This window comes from Opisthocomus hoazin, chromosome 1, assembly GCF_030867145.1.
Source record: "Opisthocomus hoazin isolate bOpiHoa1 chromosome 1, bOpiHoa1.hap1, whole genome shotgun sequence".
NCBI classification, from domain to species: Eukaryota; Metazoa; Chordata; class Aves; order Opisthocomiformes; family Opisthocomidae; genus Opisthocomus; species Opisthocomus hoazin.
This window is the reverse complement of record NC_134414.1, coordinates 147,891,763-147,902,577: the sequence shown is the minus strand read 5'-3', so window position 1 is coordinate 147,902,577 and position 10,815 is coordinate 147,891,763. Positions and strand designations below refer to the sequence as shown.

General features: G+C 44.0%; 1 protein-coding gene across 7 annotated transcripts in view; it reads left to right on the top strand.

Moving 5' to 3' along the window:
* The first annotated feature begins 2,578 nt into the window (after window positions 1-2,578).
* CALD1 (caldesmon 1) overlaps window positions 2,579-10,815 on the top strand; it is a 200,971-nt gene continuing 192,734 nt past the window's right edge. For 4 of the 7 annotated variants that reach the window (XM_075440680.1, XM_075440690.1, XM_075440653.1 and 1 more), the window contains exon 1: window positions 2,583-2,736. The gene's annotated coding sequence lies outside the window, so the exon portion shown is untranslated. Of the gene's footprint in view, window positions 2,737-10,815 lie in introns of all 7 variants that reach the window. The other 3 variants (XM_009943011.2, XM_075440714.1, XM_075440706.1) reach the window with 2 other exon arrangements.

Here is a 10,815-nt window from a genome sequence, read left to right as displayed (position 1 = left end):
AAATTGTGCTTGGTTTGAGGCTTTAATTTCTGCATGTACTATTTTTTCTCTCTTACATGTGGCACCATAAACCAGGAGTTGGGTTATTCAGCTCTCAAAAAGCTTTTTAGCTCTGTGCTATGACACAGAGTCTGATTCTTAAAGCAGAGGGGATAGGAAGCTGTGGTGAGAGTGGCAATCCTGGTGATGAGGGCAAGGACTACCATCATAGTTCCCCAAATTCTACTATCATGGATTTAGGCATATTGCATCTATGTATTTGCAGCAGGCATTTACACGTGGCTCCTAGTCCTAGCATGCAAAGGAACACCCACTAGAAATTTAACTCCGCATTCTTCATAGCTTGGGTGTCCAGTAATCTCTCTTGGAAAACTCTGGTATCTGTGGCAGTTCATTGGCTTCAGAGTCTCAAGTCACGGAACTCAAAAGTTTCTCTAGGTGAAATTCAGCTCAGCGAGAAAGATGCAAGCTCTACTTTTCACGACATCATTTCCCTGAGGCAAAATTGGTCTTTTTGCAATTTTTTTATTGGAAAAGTGACTGACAACATAAAGAGGTTGGGATGCTTTGACAAGGGAGCATCAAACTGATGGTAAGCCTTTTTTTAAAAAAAAAACCCAAACAAACCCCCCCAACAAACAAGCGAAAAACCCAGTTGCTTTCAATTTTAGGTAGTGCTAGCTCTCTGTTGCAGTGGACGCTGAGATTGCAGGAGTTGCTGGTTATGCTGGAATGTGAACCTCGGGTTACTTCCAACATTCAGTTTTCTGCTCCAACTGTCAGCATCCCTTAATCCTGCTTACTCCTCAGCCTGGATTCTTCCATGTTTTACATTCTGAAATTCTAGGGTATGGTAGGATCCAGCAGAGATTTGTCATTCCTTCCTAAATACTGTCGCTGTCTCTTTATTTGGTCATTGATACATAGGCTAATAACTTCTACAGTTAATGGAATGACTGAGAACATGGATTTTCTCCCTTGTTTAGTAAATCCTAAAAAACAAAGTTTTGTATATGCTTCATGTATTAGTTTTAAAATTTAAAACCAGCACAGCCACATCATGGGAGATGTCCAACATTAGATGAAGTTTCCAAAGAGTTGTCAAAATAAAGAAAAAGGTGCCTTCCACAAACAAATACCACTTTTTTACTTCATCTAGTTAAGTTGTGAAATTTAAAATGACACTAGGATAATTATGACCTCTTGCTGTAAATCTGCATAGATCTGACTCTTTCTGAATTTTTTTTTTCATGTTAGACTAGTTTAGTGTCTGTGAACTGAATCCTTGCATTACACATGACTAAATCCATGGGGCCTAGTGACCAGAAAAAGAGACCCAGAAAGGCATTAAAATAGTTTAGCCCATTCATCTGCAAAGTCATCTTACACATAGTTTCCCTGTAAGTGGTTTTGTGTATATTATTGTCAAATATGAATCTGCAGAATATCTCCTGGTCTGGAATCCTGTCCCTTTAGAGCAGTCAGCAGCTCTTCTGCAGCTTAGTTCTCCTCCACTTAGCTTAGCGGCTGGTACATGCGCGTGTTAGGATCTATCTACTGCTCTGTTTTTCTAAACAATAATTTTCATATTCATTTTCACACTTAATTAATGTAGCTCATTTGTTTCCAGCATCAGTCTGCATCCCTGCTTTCACTTTAAGCTGCCTGCAGAATTTGGAAAGTTAAGTGTGCAATCGTTAAAGCAAAGCAAAAAAATCCCAAAGCAAACAAAAATTGTAAAAATTAATCTAAGTTTATTTTATGGTAATAAAAGGCAGTGAAAAGTGTTGGTCATAGTATGTAGATATAGGGCGTTCCTCATAGCAGATGAAATAGTTTTAATGTCTAGATAAATAGCTGTATATCAACAAAGTAAAACTGTTTGTCCAACTACTCCAACTTGCTAAGGATCATTGTCAAAGTTTTGAATCCCTTTTAAAAGCTATTTTTCAGAACATGGATATTCTATACGTAACTTCTGTTGTACTATTTGAAATGGAAATGGGTTGCGAAGCCTGCCAACTCATCTTTCATGTGCCTTTCCCACTGGTGTGTGTCTCTGCAGAATCAAGCTTGCACAGCAGAGCATTTGTGTTCCCTTTTACATGTGGTCCTCGTTAAAAAAAAATAGAATGAAGTTTAGCTGTAGTGAAATTATTTATTTGATCCTTTTTTTAAACTGGTGCAAAAAGTAAATATGTTTACTGTGTCCCTTGCCATTCAGTGTATTTCCTTTTTTAAGCACCGTTTGTGTTCAACAAGACAGCCTCTTTCTCCAAGATTAACATTTCTTATGATTGTTCCTGACAGAGGATTTACTTTCAGAGGCCCTGCTAAGGATAACCAAAAAAGGGCATGTAGCAAGACAGTTTTGGCAGCTTGCACGAATTTTCGGAGCTTTTTAGGTCTTGGTTTTCTGATGAGTGGCTTCCTGAGCATGCCTAGGGAATGACAGGCATCTCTGCAGGCAGGCTGAACCCACCTTGGCTGGTGCGTAGTCATTGGCTGCCTATTGGAATAAATTGAGGACAATGCATACCGCTGCCTGCCAACTGTAAACAGAAGGGATATGTATTCACTTAGCGTTGACTTTTGGGAGGGGCCAAGGAAAAGCTGTAGTTTTATTGAATAGGGCTGTGTGTGAGGCTGCTGGTGCGCCTTTCTTGCTGTGCTCCTGCCCAAGCAGCCAGTTACTCGTTTCCTTCCCACTAGTTGAAAAACTTCTCGGCTGCAGAGGTAAGGGCTTAAGAGACGCGTTTGTTTGGGAGCGAGCTGGTCTGACTGCGCTTGCATGGTGGCTAGAAATTAAGCAACATGCAAAATCTAACGAGCCGTGGAAACAGCGCGGAAATGTTGGATACTGTTTTTCCTCCCCTCCCTTCTCTATGCTTCCTGCCCCCCTTCCAGATGTTCGCGGCGAACTAAGGGGAGATATCTGCGCCGGGCGGGTGGAGGGGGTGCGTGCTCGCCCACCTCAGTGCACCCTGATGTGGAGGTGCGGGGGCAAGGCTCCGGGTGCAGGGCAGGGTCTGTGCCGGTCCTGCTCTGTGCGAGATCCTGCAGCAGGCTAGTTAGTGGAGCAATAACCTATCTGTCTTTTTTTTTTTTTTTTAAAAAAAAAAAAAGGAATTGCGATGATCAGTATTTTAGCATGGTAATGGCTGGTGATTTGCTTTTAATTTTGCAACTTAATACCTGGGCTTTCAGGGCAGCCTGACTGTACAGGCCGTCTCCCGGTGTAGCTGATACAGATACAGTAAAGCTCTGGTTAATGTAACTGATCTGATGCTTACTGAAGCAGATGTCTGTCATGGCAGCCTTTCACAGAAGTGTTGTTGACAATAGATGGCATCCGTTTTTGCCTTTAGCCTTCGACAAGCACAGCAGTGTATTGCCAGACTGTTTTTTGTGAAGTTGTCTTTTCCTGTTAAAATGGGGAGGAAAAAAATGCACTTGAGTGGGACCGGAGCTCTGAAAAGTCTGGGTCTGTGTTTGTGTCAGAGCGCTGCTGGGGAGAGGCAGCGAGCAGGCTCTCCTCCCCAGCCCCTTTGACATGCTCGGGCAGTTCGAAAGCGTTGTGCAAGCCTGGCTGCTGATAGCATGATACTCTGCATAGCAGGGAATTTCTCAGACAAAGAGCTGGGAAAACGAAGGGAGGGATGAAGTTAGGTGTGGATGGATCCTTGGGAGCAGCAGGCATTGACCAAGCTAGTAACCTCTGGCCAGATCTCCAGCGATAGAATTGATTTTTCTCATATAGCATATATTCTTTGGAAGAATGGGTGAGAACTGTTTTAAAATGACTTTCGGTGGAGTATTTCTTTTCAGTGGAGTATTTATTTTTGGAGTATGCAGTTTTTATGCAGTCTTGCCTAGCTGAGAAGGCTTCTTTTGCTAAAAGGCATATAGGAGAATAATTTGTGAAAATAACATGTTCCCTCCTTGGCAGCAGCTCAAAGAAAATAAGAAGACAGAGTGTTTCTTTTGCGAGAACTGTGTATTTATTATAATTTGTCTATTATAGGTACCATACTGTGAATGATTGTGCTTGTATGGTTTGCCATCAAAGAACCCTGGGACCCTGCATCCACTCTGTCGCATTAAATGTAGCAGTAGGTTCTCTGTGAGTGCGTGCATCTGCAAACAAGCTTCATGCCTTTTTCTCCTGCCTTGGAGAGACAGGATGGGGTCCTAAAACTGCATATGCCAAAATCAGTGAAATGGACTGTTTTAAGGTAAATTACAAATGCAGTGATGCTTCAAGGAAGTAAGCGGTCCATTTGCTTAATTAAATTGCCATTAAGGTAAAGTGGGTCTGAACTATTCTCAACATATTTGAAGAAAGTACAGGTCTGCTTTTCTTTGGGAAGATTTCTGATAGGCAGGTGTCTAAGTCAATAAAACCCACACACGTTCATGTAATATCTAAATCACGATGGCAGGGGAGAAACACAGGATAAGATGCTTGCAAACAAGAGACTAAACTGAAATAACTTGTATTTCCTGAAAACTCGTCTTTGTCGCAGCATGCAATGATGAGAGGATCGATTCCACAGCCTTCATTCACAGGATTAGTCTTGGTGTAATCAATACCATCATTAAAGGATGCAGGATCTGATGCAAAGGGAGTCCTGTGTACTCTGAGTACACTTTGACAGTAAGTGATGTAAGCATGTATTAGGAGAATAAGGGATTTTCCACAATTGCTACTTCATACGCTCACAGCATTTCTGGCATGGAGCAGCCTGAGAAAGGGGTAACTTCCCTCGTGCTTTTATTTCTTGTCTGACACTGATACACAATGCAATAGTGACACTGAAAGCTAGATGATTAAAAAGCAAAGGGGGGGCTTTAAGTTCCTCCATCTGACATTGGAGGGAAAATTCAAGTGCATCGAGATGGGAAGATCTGTTATTCCTCAGCCTCATTCATGGGGCCGCACGTGGCACAGAGGCATGCTGGTCTGCATCTGTCTGGACCCACACAGGTTTGGGGTGCAGTGCTACTGAATCCAGGTGGTAAAACTAGAAAGATAAGGCAAGGCTGCTTTTTTTTTTTGCTGGCTGCCTACTGGGAGGTACCATCTGTCATACAAAGAGAAAGATGACAGGAAAGGTCTATCAAGAAGTCCTCCTTGTTTCACCCTTCCCTGTGTGCACCTGGAGTGGCCCTGCCTATGGGGGTGATCTTTTCATTGCAGAAAAATGAGAGCCCTGCAGGTATCCCTTCCTGCAGGACAAATAGCATTTGAATGCCCTGGGACTGTTTAAAATACTCTGATTTCTCAGCAGTTGCTTACAGGAGACCTATTCTGTTGGCTGCCTGAGTTTTAATTTGTATTAAAGATCAACAAAGTCGTTAACCCCTGTCTCCCAAGGGTACAGCTTGGTACATTTGATTGCTGTGTGTGAACAAAGCATGATAGGAAACCATATATGCATAAGAAAGAGAGGGCCAAGAGAGCAGCCTTAGCTGTCCATCTGCAGTGCTTGTCTGGAGTCTTCTGGGTATCAGAGAAAGCACCAAAAAAGGTAACAGGGCAGAATGGGAAACGTGATGCTGTGAACCTCTCGCTGCCTGTGAGAGGAGCTTTATGGGGCGTTTGCAGGATTGGGCTCCAGGTGTACAAAGCCTGGGGCGGACAGGCCTGTGACTGCAAAGAGTGGGGGCCTATCTTCAAAGCAAGTTTTCATTCTTTAAAAATTGTCTCTTCTTAGTAACTACCCCCCTGGCAGCTTATAACAAGAAAGCTGCTTCCTTACTAGAGCTCTTGCCTTCGGAATTGTGTGTGTGCGGGGATCGGTTTGCTGGTTTTGTTCGTAGCTCCTGGGTGGTTTAAAGTCCCATGACCTGGTAAGAAAGGGTTTTGGGGGAACCTGTACTGGACACAAGGCACCTTCCTACACGCTGGCACTTACTCTTTCGGTGCTTGTGTTTGCTGGGAAGCTGTAGCTGTTGCGTGCCTCCAAATGGTTTGTCAAGGATTTGGCTAAGGCCGAAATTTGACTCAAAGGCATTTGAAGATCAGATTAGATCTGACCTTTCTGGATGAAACACTGAGGTCACTGGACGTTTGAACTATGTAACAATTTATTTTTGCCTTTCCTAATGCTCTTGTACAGTTCAGCTAGCCCAGCGGGGAAGGATGCTCAGTACACTGTAATTTGGGATCCCTCCCACCCCCAGGGGAGCTTGCTCCTACTTTTCTTGAAACGGATATGATTCACCAGAAAAGGTTAGGGCACAGAACACCATTACTTAGCTGCTAGCCCTGGTACGTTAGCTGTACGGTTTATATCCTGCGTAAGAAAGTGCTTCTTTTCACGTGTTCTTTTTCCTTGGAACTGTACTTAGTGCTGATAAATGGTGTGGGGCTGGCAGCCCGGCTCTCAAGCAGATACCAGCCTTAGCAGCATGGTCCCTAGTGTGTCCCTCTCCCCAGGCATCACTAGCTGTCCCTGCCAGGAATGCAGCCTTCTGGACCTTCTCACTTGCAAACCTTCTGCTTCTGTCTTGCAGCACCTACGGTGCATCCAGCTACAGCAGCGTCCAGGCTTGCTGGGCTCCCTGGGGCTGAGGCGCGTGGGCTCTGAGCTGGGGCACTCACCTCCTCCACCTATGGTCAGGAACCACCACTGCTAAATGAGTCCTCTTTCGCCCTCCCTGCCCCTTGCATCTGCTCCTTGAGGGGGGGAAGACTCAGTCCATGAAGCACAGGGGCACCTCCTGATCAGCAAACCCTGCCTGTAGCGGTGTTGATGGGACTTTGGGTGGAAGCCAGGAAGAAGTGCTGGCGGGGATTGTCCCGCTGGCTTGCAGCAGGGGCAGGAGCAAATAACTGAGGAAGCAGTGGGGAGAGAGAAAGGAAAAAGGCGGCCATATCTGAAGCCGCTGGAGTAATTTCTCCTTTGAATTTTTTCCTGTGGTCATAAATACCTGGTGAGTCACTTAATGACTCTGTGTCTGTTTCTGTATCTTCAAGTAAAGGGTAACCTGTGCCTTTTTGTATTTAGCCCATGGGGCTGCTGGGGCTTAAATCATTAGTGTGTACAAAGAATTTGTAATACCAAAATGCCAAGTTGAAGCACTGGCTAGAACCTTATTTTTTACTATTTCCCAGCAAGGATGTACATTTTTTTGTTTGCTTCTTCACACAGACATGTATTCTACTAGAAAGGAACTTCTTCTAGATTGTGGGTGTAAAAGCACTGAAGCCCAGTGACTGAGGTGGAAGATGGGCCGGGCTCAGTAGGGACACTGAGCTGACATGTCTGGAGGGGATTTCTTGGGTGCTTGCAAAGTTAGCTGCACTGGCTGCAGCTGAGAAAGAGCCTTCCTGTGAAGTTGCTGTGGATGTACTAAAAATGCGGGATGACAGCTTTTACTTACAGACCTGCCATAGTGTTGTAAGCTTGGAAAGGAAGCTACTAAGCAAGCTGCTGAACCTTATCTGCTTGTCCAGTTTCATGTTGATGAGAGCATTTGAAATTGTAACTCCTGGGGCCAAGCCAGACTGCAGTGGGGAAAATACTAGGGAAAGATTTCAGGCAATGGAAACATTATATGTTTCCACACCCTCTTGTGTCCAGAATACAAATAAAGAGCACTTCCCTTGAGACTTGCTCTGGAGGGTGTGAAGCAAAGTGGAACCCACCCGTTTGCACATTTTCTGGTCTATGTCCTTAAATGGCAAAAAAAAATCTTTGGAATTTAGCTCATAGAAGGGTTATAAATAGATTTGTGGAGATAAAGTTTTGCTGTAAATGCTCTGGTTTTGGAACTATTCAGAAGAGTAACTCTGTAGGCCAACAAATATGAAAAGGGGTGGGTATTGCTGAATGCGGGAAGGCAATTTTGTTGCGCATAGATGTGCAAGTACATGCACGCACACCCCTCTCCACCTGCACTGACCCTCCCATTCTTCCTTCAAGTACTTGGAGATCTAAGGGGCATGGAAATAGCTGTATGCGCTTTTAAAAGTTAGATAACTTGGGGTGAGGGAGGACTAGTGTTCATGATTCATCAAACTGCTAAGGGAGTCTGATTCCATGACAGCTCTGTAAACAAAGGTCCTGAGATCTGTTGGCAGCTTGTTTTATGTCCTTCTCCGAAGCAGCTGGCTCCAGCTAGGGAGAAGATGTGCAGGGCTGGACGAACTCTCGCTGAGCGAGCACAGGAGCAGCAGTTCCTGTGCTCCTTCAGAAGTCGATGTTCAGTCCTCAGAGTTCTGCCAGTTGGATTCCAGTCATCTTCAAAGGGAGCGCTGCCCAAGTGAAGGAGTCTGCGATCAGGCCCTTGTTTGTTTCTTATTTGCAAGGCTTTGATGTTCCTGTTGTCTTTCTGTGACTGCCACAGGGTATGTTACTACCCTTTTCCCACTTCATTTTTTTCTTTGACAGTGAGCTCCCTAATGGTGAAATGGTCCTTCTCCCTTCCCCAATTTTTGTTTTTGAACTACATTATTCACCCTGGTAAAATCTCTCTCATCCCAGAAGCAAAGGCGCAGGAACTTTTTTAATTCCTTACCTTTTTAGAGGACCAAGCAGTGCTTGTTTGATAGCCCAGATCATCACCTTCTAATACCAGCAGTTGTTCCAAGGACAATTTCTGCTTAATCTTCTGGGATCAGCTGCAGATGAAGCAAAGGCTAAGGGCTTTCTGTCTGCATCTTCCTAATGACCTAGTGATAACCTGCTTTCTCGCAATGGCAATTTCAAAAGCCATTGAGCCAGGGGAGAATTTGGCTTTTCTCCCGCCTAATTAAAGCTTGTAGGTTTGGAGAAGAAATTCCTAGAGCTTGGCTGCAAAGTGTCGAAAAGCGGAGCAGGTTGTGTTAGCTCTGAGATCCAGGGAAGAGGCTGGGCAACTCTTGTTTGCCTGCATAGCTTAACCTGCTGGTGCAGCAAGATGCCCCTAGTCAGCATCCTTCATGGGTGGCTTTGGAGTGCTGCACCCCTGGGTCCTCGGAGAGGAGAGAGTTTGCTTCGGTTTATGGCTTTGGGAACAGCTTAGCCCCACACAGAGCCACACCCCTGCTATGAAAATTAGAGGTTTTATTCAGATGTCTGATAAGCCACAGCTGTTGTTTGGCCACTTCAAACAAAACTTGGATTATAGAGACTGAAGTGCAGCATTTTAATTGCTGTAAATATGAATGAGTGTTTAAGGCAATCCAGACGATACTGAGCCAAGCATTTCTGTGGCTAATGTATATTACACTGACAGGAGCAGGCCAGCTGAGAATTTCCCTACCGCTATCCCCAGTAGTTTAAAATGTCAATTGTCTGTTTTCTGCTGTGTTGGTGAAAATGAGGGAGAAGTTTTAACCTGGGCATCAGTTGGCCTGAATCTGATCTTGCTTTCAGCAGCTGTACAGTGATGTAAACTGTATTGTTAGTTTAAAAAAAAAAAATACATTTGGTCTTATCGCAGTTATCTTGGTGCCAATCTGTTTGATTTCTTTGAGTTACTGAGAATTCACAGTGGCCTTGCTATCAGAAGCTGGCCCTTTTTGTTTGGCTTTCTACGCATTCCCTAAAGGATGACGGCGGCAGGAAATTGGGTCAAAACCCAGTAATGAGCGTTCACTGGGAACTGATATTTCATACAAGAGAGGGCACTGCAAACTCAGAAAGCCAGTAAAATTCCACTGCTCTCTTTCTCCCTGGTGATTAAAAGGACCTGTCATATATGGGAAAGGTCTGAGCTTCATTCACTCTAACCACCATAGTAAATGGCTTATTCGCTGGACACAGTATGCAATCAAGGAGCAATGCCTTATGACAATAAAAAGCAGCAACTTTTGGTTGCAGTTGGTTTGCAGTTTTCTCCGCTGTGTGTTATTAAAAGCTCTGTGACTATTTTTTGTGCTCTGTTATTTAGATCCCTGTGAAACGTAGTCAGTTGGGTTTTCCACTTAACCCTCTGCCATAAAACTAGACACACCAGCGTATCATCTCTCCTTCCCCCCATACAACCCAAACCAGAAAAAGAAATTTCCACTATCATCCTATATATATATACATATGTAGCTCCTCTGCCTTCTGTGCATCTACTGTGGATTTACATGACTAAAGGCTGGGATTAGCAGACAAAATCTTATTCTCACCAGGTATAAAGCACTAACTTTAACAAAACCAATGATTAAATGCCAGTATTTCAGAGGCAATGATGTGACCACTGAAGTGAAGCAAATAGGAAATGCATGTGTGTTTGAATAGGGATGAATTTTGGAGGAGAAAGGGAGCAATGTGCTTTTGATGGGAGTTGCAGAAGGGGACCCCAGTGCTCCACACACCCTTCAAAGATTTTCCTTCCACCACTTTAGTTTCCACAGTGAAACCCTACACGGACAACATTAAGACGTGAAGTCGTTGGAGCATAGATGTGTTTACATTCTTGCTGTTCATTTTATTTTGTTTAGGCATCTTTACTCTCTCTGCCATCAAAATTGTGGGGATCAAGTAGATGGTCTAGTTGCATTTTATTTAATAAGGAGAAAGACAGTGAAGCGAGTGCAGCAATGGAATTACATAGGGTTCTCTCCTTGCTGGATATTTTCTGGAGGTTTTGTTGTTTGTGTTACATTGTGTACCTTAGAAATATGATGTTTGTGTCATTGGTAGATTTAGAGATAATGTCTGGTATCCTGCCCCTGTGTAATTTTGATGAAAACCCACATCCTTGTGGCCAGAAGGGCTGATTGATCTGTCTGATCTCCCAGACTACATGCCTCATTGCACACCATCCAGTTGCTCATGTTTTGAGGCCACTTAAGTTGACATGGTTAGAATGCATGTTGTAGTCAGCCACCGG